The sequence below is a fragment of the Bos mutus genome, chromosome 5 (genome assembly GCF_027580195.1).
Source record: "Bos mutus isolate GX-2022 chromosome 5, NWIPB_WYAK_1.1, whole genome shotgun sequence".
Classification (NCBI taxonomy): Eukaryota; Metazoa; Chordata; class Mammalia; order Artiodactyla; family Bovidae; genus Bos; species Bos mutus.
Window position 1 is genome coordinate 43554049 of NC_091621.1, and position 25134 is coordinate 43579182.

Below are 25134 nucleotides of genomic sequence, written 5' to 3' on the forward strand. Positions count from 1 at the left end.
TATCAATATTATTATAATTGTATCTGGAGTCTTGGCTTCTATATCCTTTCCCAACATATATTTAATACATTCACACTTTTAACAAATACTATATGTTATGTGGGCTTAAAAACACACACACAAAATCTAAGCACCAGTAATTTGTTTTAAAAGCTAAGCTTTCTCTTCCTTCTCTTTTGGATACTTTAGCTGCCCTAAGCATTATGATTGCATACTTCAGCCATGCCTCTTTCCTTGTGTGTATTTTGTCTGGAAACTATTCAAATAACTTATTTACCCCTGGGAGGCCAATTCTTTTCCTGCCAGAAAGGAAGAGGGGCACAGCTGGGATGGGGAGGACCTGACCCTACTTCCCTGCCCCTGGATAATTCGTTATTATTATTTGGGGGTCTTTTTTATAAATTAAATATATAACAACTGCTAAAAAAATAAAATAAAATAATTAATTCAGATATATATACAGGGAACTATACTCAATATCATGTGATAAACCATAATGGAAAAGAATATGAAAAAGAAAATATATGTGTATAACAGAATCACTTTACTGGAGAAATTAACACAACATTGTAAATCAACTATAATTCAACAAATTTTGAATATATATATATATGTATAAATCAGACATATGTAAGTTTGTGAGTAATTCCACAAAAACTTCTAAGTAGGTATAAGTTGTATGTTTTCATTAAATGTCACTACAAATCTAGCAACTTTATAGGTCTCATTATTTACATATCAAAAAAAATCAAAATTTAATTTTATGGTAATATTCTGTGTTTAAATGTTCCACTTAATTTGATTAAGGCTTGTAAAAGCAAGAAATGGAGCCAAATAATTTTACAGTGATTTCTTCATCTTCTTTAGCATATTTAACTAGAAAAACAATTCAAGAGATCAGTATCACTTGAGCAGATCACTATAATGAACAGAGATTATTCACTGTGTCTGTTGTAAATTAAATGTTTTCCCAGAGACATTTAGAGTGATTAAAGTAGAAAGATAAAAATGTTTCCAACTAGACTCAATTACATACAAACTATAGACACTGTATGGAAAGCAGTAAAGGTTCTGACTTTAATCTCTAAAAGAAACAAAACAAATTTCAGCAAGAACAGAGTCTTGATTTGATAAGGGAAGAGAGCCAAGTTTGTGCTAGAAAAATAAATGGTAAAGTTTGTATATATATTATTGAATAGTTTCTTTCACTAAGAAAGAATAGAATTCTGTTCTTTCACTAAGAACAGAAAAGAATTCTGTTTCACTAAGAATATCCACTAAGTATTTTCTGCCACAGGATGGAGTTTCCTGTGCAGATAATTTACAGAATATTTCAATTTCTTACATTAACTTGTCATTATAATTGATTTATATTGTTTAAAATCTCATGATCACTGCTAAGGTCTATGTGTACACTATATGTATTTAAACTCTGTGTCAATAGATTATTTGTTTTTGCTTCTTTCACTTAGCATTTCATTGTAGTATGTTAGTTCTTCCTATACTTACAGTTTTTATATAGCTCTGCAAGGAGATCCAACCAGTCCATTCTGAAGGAGATCAGCCCTGGGATTTCTTTGGAGGCAATGATGCTGAAGCTGAAACTCCAGTACTTTGGCCACCTCATGCGAAGAGCTAACTCATTGGAAAAGACTCTGATGCTGGGAGGGACTGGGGGCAGGAGGAGAAGGGGACGACAGAGGATGAGATGGCTGGATGGCATCACTGACTCGATGGACGTTGAGTCTGAGTGAATTCCGGGAGTTGGTGATGGACAGGGAGGCCTGGCTTGCTGCGATTCATGGAGTCTCAAAGAGTCAGACAACACTGAGCGAGTTAACTGAACTAAACTGATGGTAGTTTTTCCTCTGTTTGGGCCATTTGGGTTGTTTTGTTTTCCCTCATATATTATTGTTGTTCAGTCACTCAGTCACGTTCGACTCTTTGAGACCCCATGGATTGCAGCATGCCAGGCTTCCCGGTCCTTCACAGTCTCCCAGGGTTTGCTCAAACTTATGTCCATTGAGTCAGTGATGGCATCTAACCCTCTCATTCTTTGTCGCCTGCTTCTCCTCATACATAGTGCAGCCATAAACATCTTTGTATCAACTTCTTGACTTTTCCTTTACTTACTTCCTTGGAGTATGTTCCCCAAAGTAGAATTTCCAAGGCAGGAAGTACATTCAGTTTAATATCACTTATTATACCTTTCCAGAGTTCTTTCCAGAAAGACTTGGCTGAACTTATAGAGCTTTCAGCATTGTACCTATTTATGAATGTACCCGCCATCATCGTTTTACTGTTATTTGTTTTTTGCTGTTTTTGTTTGTCATTTTAACTTCAATTTCACTTATTGCTAATCAGCCTTCCAAATATACATATAAATGTGATTCTTCTAATTTCCACTTATTAAATGGACTCTGAGAGAATAAATATATCCTCACCAAGCAGAGACAAACACGTGCCAACACAGTTAGTCAAAACTTGCTATCCTTCATGAACACCAATGGTATTTCTGTATACTAACAACAAACATATGGAGACTGAATTTAAAGACAGGAGACCATCCACAACCACTCTAAAGAAAATGAAATGATTGGGTATAAGCTTCACAAAACGTGTACAGAATCTGAATGCTGAAAAATATAAAATGCTAATGAAAGAAATCGAAGAAGACTTAAATAGAGACTATTGTGTTCACAGATTATAGTCTTTTTTACTTCACTAGATTTATTTCTTATTTAACATAAATAACAAGTAGAGAGGAATAAAGTCAAAACATCCAAAAGCTATGAATGCTGAGATTTTGGTTGGTTGACTCACTGGTTAAGTGACTTATCCCAAATAAAAGTCTTGCAGCTTATAAATGAAGTGATGGGACCAGATGCCATGATCTTAGTTTTCTGAATGTTGAGCTTTAAGCCAACTTTTTCCTCTCCTCTTTCACTTTCATCAAGAGGCCTTTTAGTTCCTCTTCACTTTCTGCCATAAGGGTGGTATCGTCTGCATATCTGAGGTTATTGATATTTATCCTGGCAATAAACTTACCGGCAATGGCACCCTTACTCCAGTACTTTTGCCTGGAAAATCCCATGGATGGAGGAGCCTGTTAGGCTGCAGTCCATGGGGTCGTGAGAGTCAGACACAACTGAGCAACTTCACTTTCACTTTTCACTTTGATGCATTGGAAGGAAATGGCAACCCACTCCAGTGTTCTTGCCTGGAGAATCCCAGGGACGGGGGGGAGCCTGGTGGGCTGCCATCTATGGGGTTGCACAGAGTTGGACACGACTAAAGCGACTTAGCAGTAGCAGCAGCAAGGACAAAAAAGACCTATACTCTGAAAATGATAAGATACTGATGAAAGAAATCAAAGACATAAACAGATGGAAAGATATACCATATTTGTGGATTGGAAGAATCAATATTGTCAAAATGACTATACTGCCCAAGGTGGCAATCTACAGATTCAGTGCAATCCCTATCAAATTACCAATGGCATTCTTCATAGAACCAGAACAAAAAATTGCGAAGTTTGTATAGAGACAGAAAAGACCCTGAATGGCCACAGCAATCTTGAAAAAGAAAATGGAGCTGGAGGAATCAGGCTCCCTGACTTTATACTATACTACAAAACTATAGTCATCAAAACAGTATGGTTCTGGCACAAAATTAGAAATAGAGATTAAAGGAACAAGATAGAAAACTCAGAAATAAACACATGCACCTATGGTCAATTAATCTATGACAAAGGAGGCAAGACTACACAATGCTGGAAAGACAGTCCCTTCAACAAATGGTGCTGGGAAATCTGGACACTCACATGTAACAAAAAAAAAAAAAAAAAGTAGAAATCATCCTTTGAATGTTGATCTTTACCTGGGCTAGCAATATGTGGTATGTGATGATGGACAGCAGCAGTTCCCAGTCAGCCTCGCCATCATGAAGGAAAACAACCAAAACACTTACAACCACTCTGTGTACCCAGCCATTCTGTTTTTCACTTTCAGTACAATATTCAATAAATTACATGAATATTCAACACTGTATTATAAAATAGACTTTGTGTTTGATGATTGTGCCTATCTACAAGCTACTGTAAGGATGCCAGGCATGTTTAAAGTGGCTAGGCTAAGCTGTGATGTTCAGTAGGTGCATGGGTGCATACTCAGTCATTTCATTTCTGTCCAACTCTTTGCGACCCTATGGACTGTAGCCCACCAGGCTCCTCTGTCCATGGGATTCTCCAGGCAAGAATACTGAAGTGGGCTGCCATGCCCTCCTCCAGGGGACCTTTCTGACCCTGGGATGGAACCCGCATCTCCTGCATTTCCTGCATTGCAGGTGGACTCTTTACCGCTGAGTCACTGGAAATACCTGTTCAGTAAGTAAGGTAGTATTGAATGAATTTTTGACTTAATGTATTTTCGACTTATGATGGGTTTATCAAGATGTAACTCGATCATGAGTTAAGGAAGATATACATGTCTCTTTGTCAGCTAATCAACTCCAACCTTTAAGTTCTTGTGTCTGATGTTTATAGATTTTTCTGTTTCTTCCATCACTGGGTATCCTCAGAAACTTCTGCTTCTAGTATTCTGTGCTGACAGAAGCTAGATACCCAAGCTAAAAGAACTGTGAGTCAATCCGGAGTTAAAAAGCTCTGAATGAAAGACTGGGCCTACCTATATATTTGAGAGTGTTAACTTTGTGGTGTTCATGCTCTGTGGCTTGTTGCTGGCTTTCTGATGTGTTCCAGATGCTAACATTGATAGTTAAGTAAACTCTAGGTTCAAGAAATATCAATATTATTATAATTGTATCTGGAGTCTTGGCTTCTATATCCTTTCCCAACATATATTTAATACATTCACACTTTTAACAAATACTATATGTTATGTGGGCTTAAAAACACACACACAAAATCTAAGCACCAGTAATTTGTTTTAAAAGCTAAGCTTTCTCTTCCTTCTCTTTTGGATACTTTAGCTGCCCTAAGCATTATGATTGCATACTTTCAGCCATGCCTCTTTCCTTGTGTGTATTTTGTCTGGAAACTATTCAAATAACTTATTTACCCCTGGGAGGCCAATTCTTTTCCTGCCAGAAAGGAAGAGGGGCACAGCTGGGATGGGGAGGACCTGACCCTACTTCCTGCTGCCCTGGATAATTCGTTATTATTATTTGGGGGTCTTTTTATAAATTAAATATATAACAACTGCTAAAAAAATAAAATAAAATAATTAATTCAGATATATATACAGGAACTATACTCAATATCATGTGATAAACCATAATGGAAAAGAATATGAAAAGAAAATATATGTGTATAACAGAATCACTTTACTGGAGAAATTAACACAACATTGTAAATCAACTATAATTCAACAAATTTTGAATATATATATATATGTATAAATCAGACATATGTAAGTTTGTGAGTAATTCCACAAAAACTTCTAAGTAGGTATAAGTTGTATGTTTTCATTAAATGTCACTACAAATCTAGCAACTTTATAGGTCTCATTATTTACATATCAAAAAAATCAAAATTTAATTTTATGGTAATATTCTGTGTTTAAATGTTCCACTTAATTTGATTAAGGCTTGTAAAAAGCAAGAAATGGAGCCAAATAATTTTACAGTGATTTCTTCATCTTCTTTAGCATATTTAACTAGAAAAACAATTCAAGAGATCAGTATCACTTGAGCAGATCACTATAATGAACAGAGATTATTCACTGTGTCTGTTGTAAATTAAATGTTTTCCCAGAGACATTTAGAGTGATTAAAGTAGAAAGATAAAAATGTTTCCAACTAGACTCAATTACATACAAACTATAGACACTGTATGGAAAGCAGTAAAGGTTCTGACTTTAATCTCTAAAAGAAACAAAACAAATTTCAGCAAGAACAGAGTCTTGATTTGATAGGGAAGAGAGCCAAGTTTGTGCTAGAAAAAATAAATGGTAAAGTTTGTATATATATTATTGAATAGTTTCTTTCACTAAGAAAGAATAGAATTCTGTTCTTTCACTAAGAACAGAAAAGAATTCTGTTTCACTAAGAATATCCACTAAGTATTTTCTGCCACAGGATGGAGTTTCCTGTGCAGATAATTTACAGAATATTTCAATTTCTTACATTAACTTGTCATTATAATTGATTTATATTGTTTAAAATCTCATGATCACTGCTAAGGTCTATGTGTACACTATATGTATTTAAACTCTGTGTCAATAGATTATTTGTTTTTGCTTCTTTCACTTAGCATTTCATTGTAGTATGTTAGTTCTTCCTATACTTACAGTTTTTATATAGCTCTGCAAGGAGATCCAACCAGTCCATTCTGAAGGAGATCAGCCCTGGGATTTCTTTGGAGGCAATGATGCTGAAGCTGAAACTCCAGTACTTTGGCCACCTCATGCGAAGAGCTAACTCATTGGAAAAGACTCTGATGCTGGGAGGGACTGGGGGCAGGAGGAGAAGGGGACGACAGAGGATGAGATGGCTGGATGGCATCACTGACTCGATGGACGTTGAGTCTGAGTGAATTCGGGAGTTGGTGATGGACAGGAGGCCTGGCTTGCTGCGATTCATGGAGTCTCAAAGAGTCAGACAACACTGAGCGAGTTAACTGAACTAAACTGATGGTAGTTTTTCCTCTGTTTGGGCCATTTGGGTTGTTTTGTTTTCCCTCATATATTATTGTTGTTCAGTCACTCAGTCACGTTCGACTCTTTGAGACCCCATGGATTGCAGCATGCCAGGCTTCCCGGTCCTTCAGTCTCCCAGGGTTTGCTCAAACTTATGTCCATTGAGTCAGTGATGGCATCTAACCCTCTCATTCTTTGTCGCCTGCTTCTCCTCATACATAGTGCAGCCATAAACATCTTTGTATCAACTTCTTGACTTTTCCTTTACTTACTTCCTTGGAGTATGTTCCCCAAAGTAGAATTTCCAAGGCAGGAAGTACATTCAGTTTAATATCACTTATTATACCTTTCCAGAGTTCTTTCCAGAAAGACTTGGCTGAACTTATAGAGCTTTCAGCATTGTACCTATTTATGAATGTACCCGCCATCATCGTTTTACTGTTATTTTTTTTTTGCTGTTTTTGTTTGTCATTTTAACTTCAATTTCACTTATTGCTAATCAGCCTTCCAAATATACATATAAATGTGATTCTTCTAATTTCCACTTATTAAATGGACTCTGAGAGAATAAATATATCCTCACCAAGCAGAGACAAACACGTGCCAACACAGTTAGTCAAAACTTGCTATCCTTCATGAACACCAATGGTATTTCTGTATACTAACAACAAACATATGGAGACTGAATTTAAAGACAGGAGACCATCCACAACCACTCTAAAGAAAATGAAATGATTGGGTATAAGCTTCACAAAACGTGTACAGAATCTGAATGCTGAAAAATATAAAATGCTAATGAAAGAAATCGAAGAAGACTTAAATAGAGACTATTGTGTTCACAGATTATAGTCTTTTTTACTTCACTAGATTTATTTCTTATTTAACATAAATAACAAGTAGAGAGGAATAAAGTCAAAACATCCAAAAGCTATGAATGCTGAGATTTTGGTTGGTTGACTCACTGGTTAAGTGACTTATCCCAAATAAAAGTCTTGCAGCTTATAAATTTGAAACCATGTGTCAGGAAAATTACTATACAAGCTACTACACTATACAATTCAGGTTTTTCTGGGAAGAGTCAAAACTGCAGATACTGAATCCATGAATGAAGTATTCTTTGGTATCCTGCCTGTTTATCTTCCAAGTAATGATCCCTGGGAGAGCCCCTTTTCAATTCTCTAAGTTCTTGGGAATTTTAGCCTGCTACTTAGTTCAGTTCAGTTCAGTCGCTCAGTCGTGTCTGACTCTTTGCTACCCCATGGACTGCAGCACGCCAGGCCTCCCTGTCCATCACCAACTCCCAGGGTTTACTCAAACTCATGTCCATTGAGTCGATGATGCCATCCAACCAACTCTTCCTCCGTCATCCCCTTATATAATCTCTACTTTTGCTGCAGTTCATGGGGTTGCAAAGAGTCAGACACGACTGAGGGATTGAACTTTTTTAATTTACAGGGATAGCAGGCCTTATGACTGTGGTGTCCTATAGTCAAGTTAAAATACAGAAGAGATCAGAAAATGTCCGTTCATCTTTTTCACATAAGAGTTGCTGCCCAAGGATTTGTTGTAGGAGCTGTGACTCTAGGTAACCTGCTTAATTATCTTTTTATTATTCATTCATTCAAATTAGAGAGTATTTGTATTCATTCATTCATTCATCCATATTCATTCATGAATATTGGATCAAGATGATTAATGGAAGAGGAGTGGTAAGAAAGACAGTGATCTTTACTTGGTTGAGGTTGCTGCCCAGTTATAGGCTTAATGTCTTGGTATTTTAAGCACTGAAAAACAAAACAAAACAACCACTCAGTAGGCAAAAGGTACAAAATTCCAGTTATAAAATAAATAAGTGAGATAAGTGATAGGGGTGTAATGTACATCATGGTGACTATAGTTAATAATGCTGTGTTGCATTGAAAGGTACTAACACAGTAGATCTTAAAAGTTCTCATCAAAAGAAAGATTTGTAACTACGTCTGGTGATAGATGTTAACTAGGTTTATTGTGGTGATCATTTCTCAATACATACAAACACAGAATCATTATGTTGTACACTATAGTGTTATATGTGAAATATACTTCAATTTTAAAAAGGAAAAACCCAGTAGAGAACTAGATTATAGTTTGTATTATCCTCTATAATACAAGGAGCAGTGAATAGTTTGTACCCTATATAACTGAGCTATCCAGCTTGAGCAACAGGCAATTTTTTAGTAGTCTATAAATTAAGTGATATTTACACAGTCAAACCCAAAGAATGAGCATAAAATTATATCAACAGCTAAATCAGATAGTTCAGGTAGACAAGGAGTCTACTTTGGGACCTAAACTACTTAAGGATTTTTGGTCTACATTAATGAGAACAAGTCACAATGTTCTCAGTTCCCCTTCATGATGTGCAAAGTAGAATCAGCCTGAGTAGGTCTAGGACTATGGGATGATGGGTGTGGGGCTTGCATATAGGGAGTTACATGGTAATTATCTTCTTACTATGAGCTGTGATATGTGAAAGAAGTGAAAGTGTTAGTTGCTCAGCTGTGTCCGACTCTTTGCGACCCCATGGACTATATAGCCTGCCAGGCTCCTTTATCCATGGAATTCTCCAAGCAAGAATACTGGAGTGGGTTACCATTTCCTCCTCCAGAGGATCTTCCCAACCCAGGACTGAACCCACCCCTCCTGCATTGCAGGCAGATTCTTTACTGTCTGAGCCACCAGGTCTTGAACAAAATACACCAAGAAACTTTAGTACAAATTAATGTGTTCTTCTTGTCATTCAGCAAACACTTATTGAGCATGTGCTATGTGCAAGGCACTGTACTGGTCTGGAGATAGAAGTAACTCCCCACCCTCAAATAGTTTAGTCTCCTTTGGGAGACAGACCAAGAGCAGAAGACAATATAAAGTTAAAGGTACTACAAGATAACACAGGTTGCTATGGAAGCACAAGCACAAAGCACAAGCACAAATTCTCTAGGGCTGAGAATCCAGGGGAGGCTCCTCTAAGGATGTGAACCATGTGATACACCAAGAATATGGAGGAATTAACTGAGCAGAGAAGGAAGTCAGGACTCTGGGTAGAAGAGAAAACAAAGGACATAGAGGCATGGCATGTTAGTGGAATGCTACATAGCTTGGTATGGTAGGTGAATCAATCACTGTTTGATGAGACTATAGAATTATTAGTAGTAACATAGAGTAATAGAGTTATTGTACATATTTAGATTTATTTAACTGTGATGATCTTGCTTATTATGTATTAAGAGCTGGGACCTGAAGTGGTCAGAACAAGTAGTTAGAAAGAAATACTAGATGAAAAGTGAGAGAAGTAAGAAAAATCTGGACCCTACAGGATGACCTAGAACAGATTGGAATCATTGTGGATTTCTCACCATCTGTAAGCATCCAAAGTAGATGCTGAGAGTGACATAGAAAAAGCTAATGCCCCTTAATCCTGGAGCTAAACATGGACCTGAACAAGGAGTCAGAGAACATGAAAGAGGAAATTCAGCAGAAGCCATAGTAGCTGCAGTCCTGATTGCTGCCCCATTCCAACAAGGTGGGCCAGCACATAAGCAAAAATAGGCTGCAAGAGTGTCTTTCCAGGTTCAAAGAACTTGGCTGCTGCTTTACTTCTGCCTTCTGGTCTCATGCAAAATGTCACCTGTGCAGATTTCCAGGGAATGAAACTGTGGAACTTAAAAAAATGCACAACGTGAGAGTTGAGAATTGAGGTTTATTTGGGGCAAAATGAGGACTGCAGACTGGGAGACAGCACATCAGATAGCTTTGAGAAACTGCTCCAGAGAGGTTGCAGGTGAGGTGGAGGAAGTGAAGTGAAGTAAGTCACTCAATCATGTCCAACTCTTTGCAACCCCATGGACTGTATAGTCCTTGGAATTCTCCAGGCCAGAATACTGGAGTGGGTAGCCTTTCCCTTCTCCAGGGGATCTTCCCAACCCAGGGATCAAACCCAGGTCTCTCGCATTGCAGCAGGATTCTTTACCAACTGAGCCACAGGGAAGCCTGTGTGGGGCAAGGGTAGTATATATTTGATTTTGGTGAAGGGGGAATACATGCAGTCAACACATACTTTTCCAGAAGGTTTCTGCTAGTCTCATGAGCTTTCTGCTAGTCACAAGGAACAGTCATCACCATAAAGAATTTTAGTACTTTTCTAGATGAGGAGATATAAGAATTGGACTCATAAAATCTGCTTCTGAAAAATCCGAAGACCTGTCTTGCCAGTATTTCCCTAAGCACAGAGTGCCTCATTTCTGCTCTGCACCCTAAACTCCTTTCAGGGGGTGTTGAAAACTGGTAGCACATGATTTAATCCCTGTAGAGGTAGATGCCAAGTGGCAATCTGTAGTTGACAAAAGGAGAGGAATTCTGGAAAACCTAGTTACAGTTTAGCTAAATTGACGCAGTACAAATCTACCACTGTCTACCCCTCATGGACCTGGCATCCATATATACCTCTCTTAATACATTTACCTTTAAACAAAGACAATGGCAAAATCACCCATGCCTTGTATAACCAAAAACATGCTCTCTCTCTCCCAAAGGGGATACAAGTCCTTCTGTCCATCTTTGGGTGATGCTGATTTATCATTGAGCTGAGTTGTGTTCCTCTTTGACATCCTATGACTTAAATCCTGAGATATGAGGTTAACTACTATTAACACTTTTTATATTAGATGGTAGATAAATGGAAGTGGCAAACAGAAAAACATTGGTAGATGTATACACAAGTGTATTTATATCAAAAAAAGGAAGAAATAATCATAACTACCACAGTCTTTGTTTCTGAAACTGGTCAGATGATCATGACTTGTATTATAACTATGTTTTTCCACTAGCCATTTTATCTATCTTTGCCTTCAGAAAGCATCTTGGCTATTCATGGTTATTTGACTGTGGTGTTAACCCAAACATTCATTCTTGAATGATCTGGGTCATTAAATCATCTTTCCTGAATTGGATGTAATTTTTTACCTTCTTTAATCACAGGACATGGGAGTACTAAGAAATACCCAAGAAAGTATACATTCCAGACATACTCCTCCTTACCTTAAGTATATAGAAGCAATTTCCTCTTAACAGATAAGATCAATATAATGGACTGATTACATTGGTTTTTTACAATGGACACATGGCTATGGTTTTTCCAGTGGTCATGTATGGATGTGAGAGTTGGACTGTGAAGAAAGCTGAGCGCTGATGAATTGATGCTTTTGAACTGTGGTGTTGAAGACTCTTGAGAGTCCCTTGGACTACAAGGAGATCCAACCAGTCCATTCTAAAGGAGATCAGCCCTGGGATTTCTTTGGAAGGAATGATGCTAAAGCTGAAACTCCAGTACTTTGGCCACCTCATGCGAAGAGTTGACTCATTGGAAAAGACTCCGATGCTGGGAGGGATTGGGGGCAGGAGGAAAAGGGGATGACAGAGGATGAGATGGCTGGATGGCATCACCGACTCGATGGACGTTGAGTTTGAGTGAACTCCAGGAGATGGTGATGGACAGGGAGGCCTGGCGTGCTGCGATTCATGGGGTCGCAAAGAGTTGGACATGACTGAGTGACTGAACTGAACTGAAATGAACTGAACTGATGTGATATCCTGTGCAATAGGGAGATGATCAAGGTCCTATAGACTAGATTCTGGCATAGGGCTAGAGAGTCCACACAGCCCCAAGTGAACACTGGAAGTGTACTGCTGGCCCTGCCAGATGAAACAAAACTGCTCCTGAAGGTCTTTACTAAGGTGTACAGAAAGAAAGCAACCCATAAGATTAACAGCTGCAAACCAAATAGTAAAAACTGTGTTCATTTGCCATAGCAGTGAAACCACACCTCTACAGTAGCTGCAATTAGATTGATCACCTGATTAAGTTTATAGAAATCCATTATCACAGTGCCCCACAAATGTGATTATTTCCCCCTTCCTCTTGAACAAGCACCCTGTTGAATAGTCACAGCTTCCTTGAGGAAGACTAGAAGGAGAATTTATATAGTATTTGCATTTTTGGCTGTGGAGTAAGGTCTTTCCTTAAGGACATCTGTCCTCGCCTTTACTGCAGGGACTTTGGGTCTATGAATTGACTCAAATTTGGGAATTGGTTGAGAGGCCATGGCTTTCTACTGTGATGATTCAAGTCAAACTTTTGTTCATCAAACCTAGAGCTTTTCTGCTTACATGCTGCTCAACACTTTCAACTCTAGGTACATGATAATGACTTAGCCAATGTCAAAGATCTTTTTGGCTTAGACTGTTCTGATTATTGCTTAAGATTTGCTGCCCATAACAATAATCATACTTTCCTTGTCTTTGCCAAATACATGCTGCTGCTTGACCCCTGCCAACCTACAATCTCATCATTCCCACTGAATTCAGGAAGCCCAGAAATTGCCACTGTCATTTCTGACTTACAGAAAATCACTACCATATACCTCTTCAAGGAGGCCAGGGCTCCCTTCACAAATGTATTACTTACAGCTTTCAGAAGGAAGGAGATATATTGAGGGGGTGAATGAGCAGGCTAAAGCTTCCCATGTGTCTCAGTGGTAAAGAATCCGCCTGCCAATGCAGGAGACACAAGAGATGTGGGTTCGATCCCTGGGTCAGGAAGATCCCCTTGAGGAGGAAATGGGAATCCACTGCAATATTCTTGCCTGGAAAATCCCATGGACAGAGGAGGGTCACAAAGATTCAGACGCGAGTGAGCACACCTGCACACAAGAGCAGGATAAATCCAGTCTAACATTCCAATGTCCCTAAGCCCTGAATACCTTCCTTTGTGGCAAAGTTTCTCGTACTCAACACTACTGACATTTTGGACTGGGTTGCTCTTTCTTGTGGAGGATCGTCCTGTGCATTTCAGAAAGTTCAGCACTATTCCTGGCCTCTACCCAACTAGATGCCAACAGTACCCATCCCACTGTGACAATCAAAATGTCTCCAGATAGTTCCAGATTTCCCTGGGGAATACAGTGCCCCCAGTAAAGAAGAATCACCGTCTACCATGGAAGTATCCTAACAAAGTTCTGGTATTTCAGCTTCATTAACGGAGACTACTTGTTGGTCCAAGTTTCAGTCATTCTAAGACTGAGATAGAAAGACTGTTTCTCCTGGCAAAGGAGTGTCCGTAAGCTATTGGCATTCGAGGATCCATTTTCATTGAAATCTGCCTGTATGTCCCCATCTCAATTTTCAGAGTCCTGCTCCTTCCAAAGCAATGCCCTAAACTTTAACATAAGAGGTGTTGTGCGGTAGGATGTTTAATCTGTGTTGTGAGTAACCACGAGATTAGCCTTTCTGTATATTTTTCAGAAACATCAATCTCATGGCTACAGGAATTAAGAGTTTCTTTTTGGAAAGTCACAAAACTTTCAGGTCCCTCACACAAACTTGAGCTGGGAATTAAAAGCCATGAGCCTATGGACTTCTCTGGTGGTCCAGTGGCTAAGAATCCAAGCTCCCAATGCAGGGGGCCTAGGTTTGATTCCTGGTCAAGGAACTAGATTCCACATGCTGAAAAAGACCTGATGCAGCTAAATAAAGAAATAATATTGCTTCTCAAAAAAAAAAACAAAAACAAAAACAATGCTTGAGCCCATCATATAGTTTTCCCAAGTTCTCCAGCACACTTAGAAGTAATCAACTGTATTATACTCCTTGTTTCCACGAAATGTTCTATGGCAGTAAATATTTGCTCATCCAAAGCCTTGCTTACTATAGGCACCTGATTAAGGGTATCTGCAAAGTGATGATTTTTTTAATGTTTTGCTAACACAAGCCATGAACTGCCAGCATACTCTTTGCCACTGGAGCAGGGAAAAAAAGACCATTAATACCTTTAAAGCATCAGAGAACAAACTCCAGATAGCCCAGAAGGAATCCTCAGGGTTATGCATCTCTGGAAGCTTCTAATGCCAAATTCTGCATCAGTCTGTTTGTTAGGGAAAGCACACTGACTCTAACCACCCACCCTGGCCAGGCACCATAGTAACCATTTGCGTGAGTTATTTTACACAGGAGGGCCTAGTAAGGAATGCAGCACTAATAAGCCACCACCAACCTGAAGAGTTCCGGAAAGGTCAAAAGGAGATACCATGTGTCTGACCACATCCCAAAATCCTTCTTGCTGGTATCCTGCGGGGAGCGAGCTCCGCCCCTGGCAAAGGTCATGAGGAAGGAGGCTTGGCATACGCAAAGGCGAGATCAAGCCTCAGGAGTCTCCCTGGAAATTCTCGAGCAATCTACCCCCAAAACCAGAGTCTGCCTACTTTCTGCTTTGTGCCTTCACCTACACCTCTGACTTTACGGTGGGCTGTCCCCCACTACCTCTCTGAAAAAAGAGTTAGCTTACAGCTCCAGTTAATAATTCCTGGGTGTGACAGTGTTTCAACCTACAAACTCCTCTGGAAATCCTCTAGCCTGCCTGAATAGGTTTTTCCAGCCACATGTGATTGCTCAGAGCCTCCCAACTGTGAGAGGCATGAGATGTTCTAAACTGTCTAAACACAGATTCCTTTGAGCAGTTAAAAGATTGATTAGAAATTGTATTGGTGAAGGATTTTCACTTTTTGGGCCAATGTTTGCTGCTAAGTTTCCATATCCCTTACCTGCTGTGTCCCTGGCAGTGTATTGATTAATATAATTGGTGTAAATAGTAGCTTTAATGTTTGTAACCTGGGACCCTTGAGTTAATTCTTTTTCTTGTTCTAGCCCACCACACCTTTGCTCTGTAGGAATGCAACTTTATCTAATGCTTTTGGAGGGTGGCGCCTGACTAATCACCTTTGGAGAAAAATAAGTTTTCTGAAGAAAGGGTCTTAAAATGTTAACAGGCCTCCGGGCCAGAAGATGATGCAAATCACCTAAGCTTTTGCATATGATAAGTTTGCAGGAAGAAAGCCTGGCTTGCTGCATGACTCTACCCCTTCCCCCATTATTCTCTATGCACAACTCAAGGTATAAAAACTACTTTGGAAAATAAAGTGCGGGCCTTGTTCACCGAAACTTGGTCTCACCATGTTGTTCTTTCTCTTACTTTCTGGCTGAATTATTCAGCCTCTTTTCTCCACTGAATTTCCTCACTGAGCTATCCTTATTTCAGTCTCTTTTCTCCACTGAATTTCCTCACTGAGCTATCCTTATTCTCTTAGTCTTTATTTATTTTTTTTCTATTAGTCTTTATATCCTTAATTAAAGTTTGATTAAGCAGTTGTTTCCTGATCCTCGCCGACGCCGTCCCCACTTCGAATTCCCTGGATCCACCGGGCTGGACCCCGGCAGTATCCATCTTGGCTGAGCAATGCATGCACCACCAGGAGGGATTCTGAGTCAAAATGATTGGCCAAAGACAATGTGGAAACTAATCCCACTGCCATAAAACCCAAGACTGGGAACCACAAGGCAGAGCAGTTCTCCTGGGTTCCTTTACCCTACTGCTCTCCGCCCAGGTGCCCTTTTCAATAAAATCTCTTGCTTTGTTAGTTTGTGTGTCCTCTCAGACAATTCATTTGAGTGTTAGACAAGAGCTCATTTCTGGGCTGTGGAAGGGGTCCCCATTCCTGCAACAAATGGTGACTCTGGTAGGGAGTCACCATTTGGTGACTCTGACCACTTGGGGTACTCAGGGACCAGTTCGCCTGCCAATGGACCAGACCCAGCGGCTGCAACCAGGACCCTTTTGTGCCTGGTCTCTTCCTGAAGCAGACAACTCACCAGGGTGCCCCGACCATGTAAGGAACGAGAGACTTTATTGACCCCTCTCTTTCCTTCTCTCCCTCTTTCCTCTCCTTAACCCTTCCTATCCTATCCTTTTCTTCTAGTCCCCTGGTCCTAATGCAAGAATCTGGTCAAAGGGCCTCAGCCTGACTGAGGATCAAAGGCTGATCACCTCTACTTGGCAGAGAACTCAAATCATGGCTCTGTTCTGCCTGGTTTCTGGCTTGAATTCTGGTTTTGTTCTGGTCTGGCCTGGACCGGTTTCTGGTAGGGCCGAGTTCCAGTCCTCCCTTCTCTGGAGGCCCAGCATAAGGTCCTGTAACACCTGGGTTCTGCAGGTGGCAGGAGACGTCTGTAAGGCCACCCCTTTTGTCCCCCCCTCAGGCCTCCCTCCCCCTCTTCTTTCAACCTGGCTTCCTTTCCTCCCTTTGAAATCTTTGAAGACCTAAGCTATTTTCATTTACTCTATTAGTACTTGGATCTGAAGTTCTGTATCTCCATAGAAGGCTTTCTGAGAGACTGTCATCTTGTATTTAAGGGAACGTGCGATTAGGACTGACAGGCCTGTGTGTTTCATACTTCGTGTTCTGTGTTATGATTTGCAATGGCCATTTTGCTTTGTGTGAACACCATTTTATTAGACCTGCTGCCATTCTGTTTAGACCTCAGAGAAAGTTGATTTAGGTAAAAGTCCTAGAAAACTGGTTCCAAAATTTTTGCATATACGGTTAGTAAAAGCAAACTTGATCAAACAGCTTTTTAGAATTCTGACCCTGAGATCAGAAAATCAAGTACTTTCTTGAAAATCAAGAACTTGATTTTCTCTCCCTATGCCTTGAGACCAGGGCTCTCAGGAACACTTATCCAGACCACCTCTAATTCCTGAGACTGAGGGGAAAATGGGAAGAAGCCTTTAAATTTTTTATTTATTCCAACTGTTATTTATAAATTAGTGAATTTTATATTCTAATATCTGATTCATGACTAAGTTTAGAAAATGAAGCTAGATCTTGCATTGTGTCTATCTGAATATGTGTATGTCTTTGCATGACTTTCTTAGCCCTGAAAGGTTTTAAGAGTTCGTCTGAGATTGTATAAAATTTCAGCAAAGCAAAAAAGTCTATGATCAATTATGGTTTTATAAATCATCAGGCCAAGTTTATTGAGACCAGACCTATTTCATAAACAAACTGGTCTTAATTTGGTTATGTTTGGTAATGAGGGTGGTTTTAGGGAGAAAAAGATGTTTCAGTGAATATTAAATCCCAGTTTGTTAATGGAGGTCTGTGTCAGACTCATTTCCTGGATAGTTCTTTGCTATTATGCAATATTAACATAAAATTTAATTGAACATTTAAAGAACACCCCTAAGTTTGTTCCTGAAACTTATCTCAGTAATCTTTAGACAAAGATCAAATGCCTCACAACCTGCAACCAGGACTGGAAAAAGACATAATTTAAGAGACTGTCTCCAACCTGGATGGTTTTTATCAGGTACTCTTAACTAGCTCATGCACAGTGAAATTGAAAGGAAATTGACCTTAGATTAATTCCCACTTTCAAAGGCTCCTACTCTGGACTGGTCTATAGGGAGAACAGCTGACCTGAACTCACCTCAAAATGACACTCAAACAGAGGAAACTGCACTACACTAGGAGGAGAAGACGACATCAGAGATAGACAGCTTGCCCAGGATCCTCAGTGTGATTTTATGATCATTTATGACATGTTCTTGACTTCTTAGACCTTTACGTATGAATCAAATGTTTTTCTATCCTAGGCATGATTCTATGCTAGTTTTAGAAATCAATCCAATTGTTGGGTTTGTGGCCAATTACCAACATTTGAGGAGAAGGCAATGGCACCCCACTCCAGTACTCTTGCCTGGAAAATCCCATGGACAGAGGAGCCTGGTCGGCTGCAGTCCATGGGGTCGCTAAGAGTCAGGCACGATTGAGCAACTTCACTTTCACTTCACCAGCATTTAGTTCTGGGTTACTTTGGTGAATTTCTCTTCTCCAAGGCTCTAATTGGTCAGTTCTGAGGAAATTTACTTTAAAAGAAAAATCATAGTCATGTTCAGGTCACTATTGATAATGCTAGATGGGATCCCCTCACCTGTCAATTAATAATGCCTGCTCTAACCCTGGCCATAAATTTGAGTTTTCTCCTATTACTCAATCTCAATCAGAGCAACAAGCAAAGTTTAAGCCAAGAAATAAAATCTCTCACAATAATGGGATGGATTTATGTAGATAACACCAGGCTATGAATACTTAAGTTTAAAGTCTCCTCTATGTTGGTAACAAATCATACTAAGGATAATCAATCTAATAACACTAGGAAACTGAGCTGTGTGCCTTATGGACAATGTCAATATGTAATTTCCCTGGAAGAACAGACTAAGGCAGATAACCTGCAATATTACTGGCCTGCTGTTGGGGGCCAGAGTGAGGTACTCCGCCCATGGCAAAGGTCATGAGGAAGGAGGCTCGACATACGCAAAGGCAGGATCGAGCCTCAGGAGTCCCCCTGGAAATCCTCGAGCATTCACCCCCATAACCAGAGCCTGCGTACTTTACTACTTTGTGCTCTCACCTACACCTCTGACTTTACGGGGGGCTGTTCCCCACCACCTCTTTCGGAGAAGGAGTTAACTTAGAGCTCCAGTTAATAATAATTCCTGGGCGTGATAAGAGTGTTTTAACCTACAAACTCCTCTGAAGGTTCTCTAGCCTGCCTGACGGGCTTGTCCGGCCACATGTGATTGCTCACAGCCTCCCAACCGTGAGAGGCACGAGATGCTTTAAACCTTCTAAAAACAGGTTCCTTAGAAAAGTTAGAAAACTATTAGTATAAGTATAATGGGCTGATTAGAAATTGTATTGGTGAAGGGTTTTTCATTTGTTGAGCCAATGTTTGTTGCTAAGTCTCCATATCCCCTGCCCTTACACACATTAATGAATATATAGAAGAAATAAGTATTAACCTTTGATATTAATCACGTTAGACCTTAGGCTAAGTAAATTCTTTCCTTAACTAAAACCCACTACGCCCTCACCCTATAGGAATGTAACTTTATTTGGGTGGCGTCTGTTTTAAGAATAATCACCCCTGGAGAAATAAGTGTCCTGGTTGACTGACCACTGTCACAAGGACAGGGTCGTAAATTGTCAGCAGGCCCCCCTGGCCAGAAGATGATGTAACACCCCTAAGACCTCTGTATACATTTGTGTGAAGCACCTGACTTTAATAAAAGTCAGGACTGCTGTCCCCGTGTGACTTTTGTATAACATCTCAGTGTATAAAAACAGACTCTGGAAAATAAAGAATGGGGATCAGTTCCTCGAAATACTGGTCTCCCCATGTCGCTCTCTCTCTCTCACTCTGGTTGAGTCTCCATCTGGAGTGCGGAACCCACCAAGCTTACTAATTTTGTCTGGGCTTCTAAGATCCGACTGGGGAGGCCTCAGTGTCTCCTCTCCTTCAGGAGAACAGAAGGACGCCTGCGGCCTACGTAAGTGGTGCAAGCTTCTTGTCTTGAAGTTTTATTGGTCCCCCGAGTAAACCAAGCTACTCAGCCTCTTTTCTCCACTGAATTTTCCTACTGAGCTATCCTTATTCTATTACTCTTTATATATTTAATTAATATCTAATTGAAGCTATTGTATCCTGACCCTCGCCGACGCCGTCCCCGCTTCGAATACCCTGGATCAGCCGGGGCTGGACCCCGGCAGCCTGCATCTAATGGAAGTTCTTGGCTTAATTCTTACTTATGACTTTACTAATACTGCTACTATGTTATTTGCATTTTGCCTATTTTACAAAATTGCTCTTTCTTACCTTACCAAATGTGTGACTGAGCCTCTAATAAAATAAAATATAGTTCCACATGAGATCAATGATTATAACAGTGTAACTCTAGATATGGGAAAAAGCAACAAAAGGAGGTTTTCCTGGACCAAGAGGTTAGTAAGATAGGTGGTCTAGAGAATTCTGGATGCTGTTCTATGGCCTAGTCCAGTAACAGCACATTGAGTGGCCTATCAGAAAGATGTCTGACAGACCTGAGAGTCAGCATTCTAATTACCGTGGGACAAAATGGTCATGAAATGACCCCTCCCCCAAATCACGGTCAAGTTTATGACCATGAAGGGGCCCTGCCAACTGGAAACTGCCACTTGCCATTTACCTCTACAAAGGTTAAAGCATGGCCACTGCAGCTGCTGTCCTTCAACATGCCTGAAAGGAGCTCAGGGTACAGATCAGGGAGGAGGCACTCTGCTCTGGGAAACTCTGGCAGAACAGGCCTTCAAGTAGTTAGATATTTTCTAACTAGTCTTCTTCTAAAGAAGACTTCACAAGTCCCAATTCTTGCATCTTCTCATACCTAGAGAAACACTGACATCATTAACGGTGACATCTGCTCTGGCTATTAAGGAGAATATTACAATTAAAAGTCAAAATAGAGTAGCTATGGTTCAAACATTCAAGGAAATTACTAGGTGACACTATGGGTATAATTTCAGACTAGTCCTTGTATGGATAAGAACTTGAGTTTTCTGAATTGTGTCAGACTTAGATGCCACCAGATATTCTCAAAACAGTGTCTGCAGGCAGCTAGTAACTTCAACCTTACTTTTTATAAAACAAACAACTGGCTACAGGCTACAAGTGTCCCCAAAGTGCCAGGTCCAGACTGGGTTTAATGCCTATTGTTCTAAAAAAGTGAGATTTATTTTGTCTATTTTAAAATTCCTTATCATGAACTCCTTGGGCAAAATTCAGATTTAAATTGAAGAAAGTAGGGAAAACCACTAGGCCAGTAACGTATGACCTAAATCAAATCCTTTACGATTATACAATGGAAGTGACAAATAGATTCAAGGGATTAGATCTGATAGAGTGCTGGAAGAACTATGGATGGAGGTTCATAACACTGTACAGGAGGCAGTGATCAAAACCATCCCCAAGAAAAAGAAATGCAAAAAAGGCAAAATGGTTGCCTGAAGAGGCCTACTAACCCCTGTTATCACCATATGGATACTGTTCATGATTGCTCCATGTTTTGTCAATTGTTTAACCCATTTTGTCTCTGCACAGGTCAACAAGCTACAAAATGCAATGCTAGTTCAACAAGGATACATAAATATCCAACCGCAGAAAATATCTCACTCACCCTTAGATGGACACCACTATAAGGGCTCTGAGGCTTGAGACTAGTAAGATGGGGAGGCCCAATACCCCTTGCCATCCCAGCTCAGCAGGAAGTAGCCTGAGAGACCTCCACACCCCTATAACCAAAGAACTGGGCCTCCCATCTCTTGAGAGGGAAATGTTAGGTAATTAGAATAGGAAAAAGGAGTCCCAAATGGCGGTGGCTAAAAGATAAACGGAAAAGCCCATGAAAATGGAACAAAAGAAAACCCGCAGACCAGAGTGAGAACCTCAGGTGAAACAATATGCCCCCTTCCTGGCCAGCCCTAATTTGCACAGGGCAGGCGAGGGAGGAGGAGACAAAACGTATAAAAAAAGGGAGCCAAGATACACTGGGGCCTCTCCTTTGGGGTGGCCTGTCCTCATGCCTTGAGGGTATACTATCCTGTTTGCCGAATAAAACTCTGAGCTGTAACCAAGCTGTTAACACTGGTTCACCATTTCAAATCTTTGTTGTGGAGAGACAAAACCAAGGAAATTACACACTGTCTCAACAGGATCAGAACTCTGGGGAACTCCTACATCTAAGAAGTAGCATGGGTGCATACTCAATGGTATCCAACTCTGTACCCCCATGGATGGTAGCGCACCAGGAATTTTTGTTCCATGGAATTTTCCAGGCAAGAATACTGAGTTGGTTCAAGTAGGCTGCCATTTCCTACTCCAGGGAAACTTCCCAACTCAGGGGTTGAACCTGAGGTAGGCAAGGGATTAATCAGTTCAGATCATTTAGTCGTGTCTGACTCTTTGCGACCCCAAGGACTGCAGCATGCCAGACTTCCCTGTCCATCACCAACTCTTGGAGCTTACTCAAACTCATGTCCACAGAGTCGGTGATGCCATCCAACCATCTCATCCTCTGTCGCCCGCTTCTGCTCCCGCCTTCAATCCTTCCCAGCATCAGGGTCTTTTCCAATGAGTCCGTTCTTTGCCAAACTATTGGAGTTTCAGCTTCAGTATCAGTCCTTCCACTGAATACCCAGGACCGATTTCCTTTAGGATGGACTGGTTGGATCTCCTTGTAATCCAAGGGACTCTCAAGAATCTTCTCCAACACCACAGTTCAAAAGCATCAGTTCTTCAACACTCAGCTTTCTTTATGGTTCAACTCTCACATCCATACATGGGATGGGAAAACCATAGCTTTGACTAGAGGGACCTTTCTTGGCAAAGTAATGTCTCTGCTTTTTAATATGCTGTCTAGGTTTGTCACAGCTTTTCTTCCAAGGAGCAAGTGTCTTTTAATCTCATGGGTGCAGTCACCATCTGCAGTGATTTTGGAGCCCAAAAAAATAAAGTCTGTCACTGTTTCCACTGTTTCCCCATCTATTTGCCATGAAGTGATGGGACCAGATGCCAAGATCTTAGTTTTCTGAATGTTGAGTTTTAAGCCAATTTTTTCACTATCTTTCACTTTCATCAAGAGGCTCTTTATTTCTTCTTTGCTTTCTATCATAAGGGCGGTGTCATCTGCATATCTGAGGCTATTGATATTTCTTCCAGCAATCTTGATTCCAGCTTGTGATTCATCCAGCCCAGCGTTTCTCATGATGTACTCTGCATACATGTTAAATAAGCAGGGTGACACTATAGAGCCTTGACGTACTCCTTTTCCAATTTGGAACCATTCTGTTGTTCCATGTCCAGTTTTAACTGTTGCTTCTTGACTTGCATACAGATTTCTCAGGAGGCAGGTCAGGAAGCCTGGTAGTCCCATCTCATTAAGAATTTCCCACAATTTGTGGTGATCCACACAGTTAAAGACTTTGGCATAGTCAATAAAGCAGAAGTCGGTATTTTTCTGGAGCTCTCTTGCTTTTTCCATGATCCAGAGGATGTTGGCAATTTGATCTCTGGTGCCTTTTCTAAATCCAGCTTGAACATCTGGAAGTTCACGGTTCACGTACTATTGAAGCCTGGCTTGGAGAATTTGGAGCATTACTTTGCTAGCCTCTGAGATGAGTGCATTGTGTGGTAGTTTGAGCATTCTTTGGCATTACCTTTTTGGGGGATTGGAATGAAAACTGACCTTTTCCAGTCCTGTGGCCACTGCTGAGTTTTCCAAATTTGCTGGCATATTGAGTGCAGCACTTTCACAGCATCATCTTTTAGGATTTGAAATAACTCAACTGGAATTCCATCACCTTCACTAACTTTGTTCATAGTGATTCCTAAGGCCCTCTTGACTTCGCATTCCAGGATGTCTGGCTGAAGGTGAGTGATCACACCATCGTGATTATCTTGGTCATGAAGATCTTTTTTGTATAGTTCTTCTGTGTATTTTTGCCACCTCTTCTTAATATCTTCTGCTTCTTTTAGGTCCATACCATTTCTGCCCTTTATTGTGCCCATCTTTGCATGAACTATTCCCTTGGTATCTCAATAATTGTGTCTAATAAGCACAGAGAAATGAGTCCTATAGTACTCTCTGAAACAGATAATGTTATTTCCATAGATACAACAATGATTCAAGTTTAAACATTTTTTGGCTTGAATTTTATGCATCTTTGATAGTTACAATACTATTTCTTTAGAAAATTATGCAGACATCTGCCTTATTTTTCTATCTGATCAGGATGAGAAAATGAACTTACTGACCCTTTAGGTTCTGTTCACTCAGTAGGTATTAACAGAAAGTGTCATAAATAAACCAGAAGGAAAATGAAATAAATTTTAAGTTTAGACTATGTAGTACATTACTTTGCTAACAAAGGTCCGTCTAGTCAAGGCTATGGTTTTTCCGGTGGTCATGTATGGATGCGAGAGTTGAACTATGAAGAATGCTGAGCGCTGAAGAATTGATGCTTTTGAACTGTGGTATTGGAGAAGACTCTTGAGAGTCCCTTGGACTGCAAGGAGATCCAACCAGTCCATTCTGAAGGAGATCAGTCAGTCCTGGGTGTTCTCTGGAAGGAATGATTCTAAAGCTGAAACTCCAGTACTTTGGCCACCTCATGAGAAGAGGTGACTCCTTGGAAAAGACTCTGATGCTGGGAGGGATTGGAGGCAGGAGGAAAAGGGGACAACAGAGGATGAGATGGCTGGATGACATCACCGACTCGATGGACTTGAGTTTGAGTTAACTCCTGGAGTTGGTGATGGACAGGGAGGCCTGGCGTACTGCGATTCTTGGGGTCGCAAAGAGTCGGAAATGCCTGAGTGACTGAACTGAACTGACTGACTAGATAGCTGATGCCTTGACAACTGTTATGGAATGTATTTTAAATCTGCCACTCCCTATCTTGCTTTGGGTATGAACATTTGTTGATGTCCCTGGAATTCACAGAATCAGCTCTTCCTCAGGCTATCCTCCCAGGCCCTTCCCCCTTTCTGCAGAGCCCTAGGACCTCATCCTTGGGGAAGATGTACATCTGCTCATGTGCCTAAAGATAGCTAATTCATCCACTCAACGGTAAATTCCTAGAAGCAGGGAATACGATCCATTCATCTTCCTTTTTATCAAAATACTGAATACAATACTGAGTACAGTACTGAATACAGAATACTGTGTACAATACTG

The 25134-nt window shown here is 40.3% G+C and overlaps 1 protein-coding gene across 1 annotated transcript in view; it reads left to right on the forward strand.

Moving 5' to 3' along the window:
* Positions 1-25134, forward strand: part of LOC102272833 (thiol S-methyltransferase TMT1A) — a 41100-nt gene that overhangs the window by 15492 nt on the left and 474 nt on the right. The gene's annotated exons all lie outside the window — the stretch shown is intronic.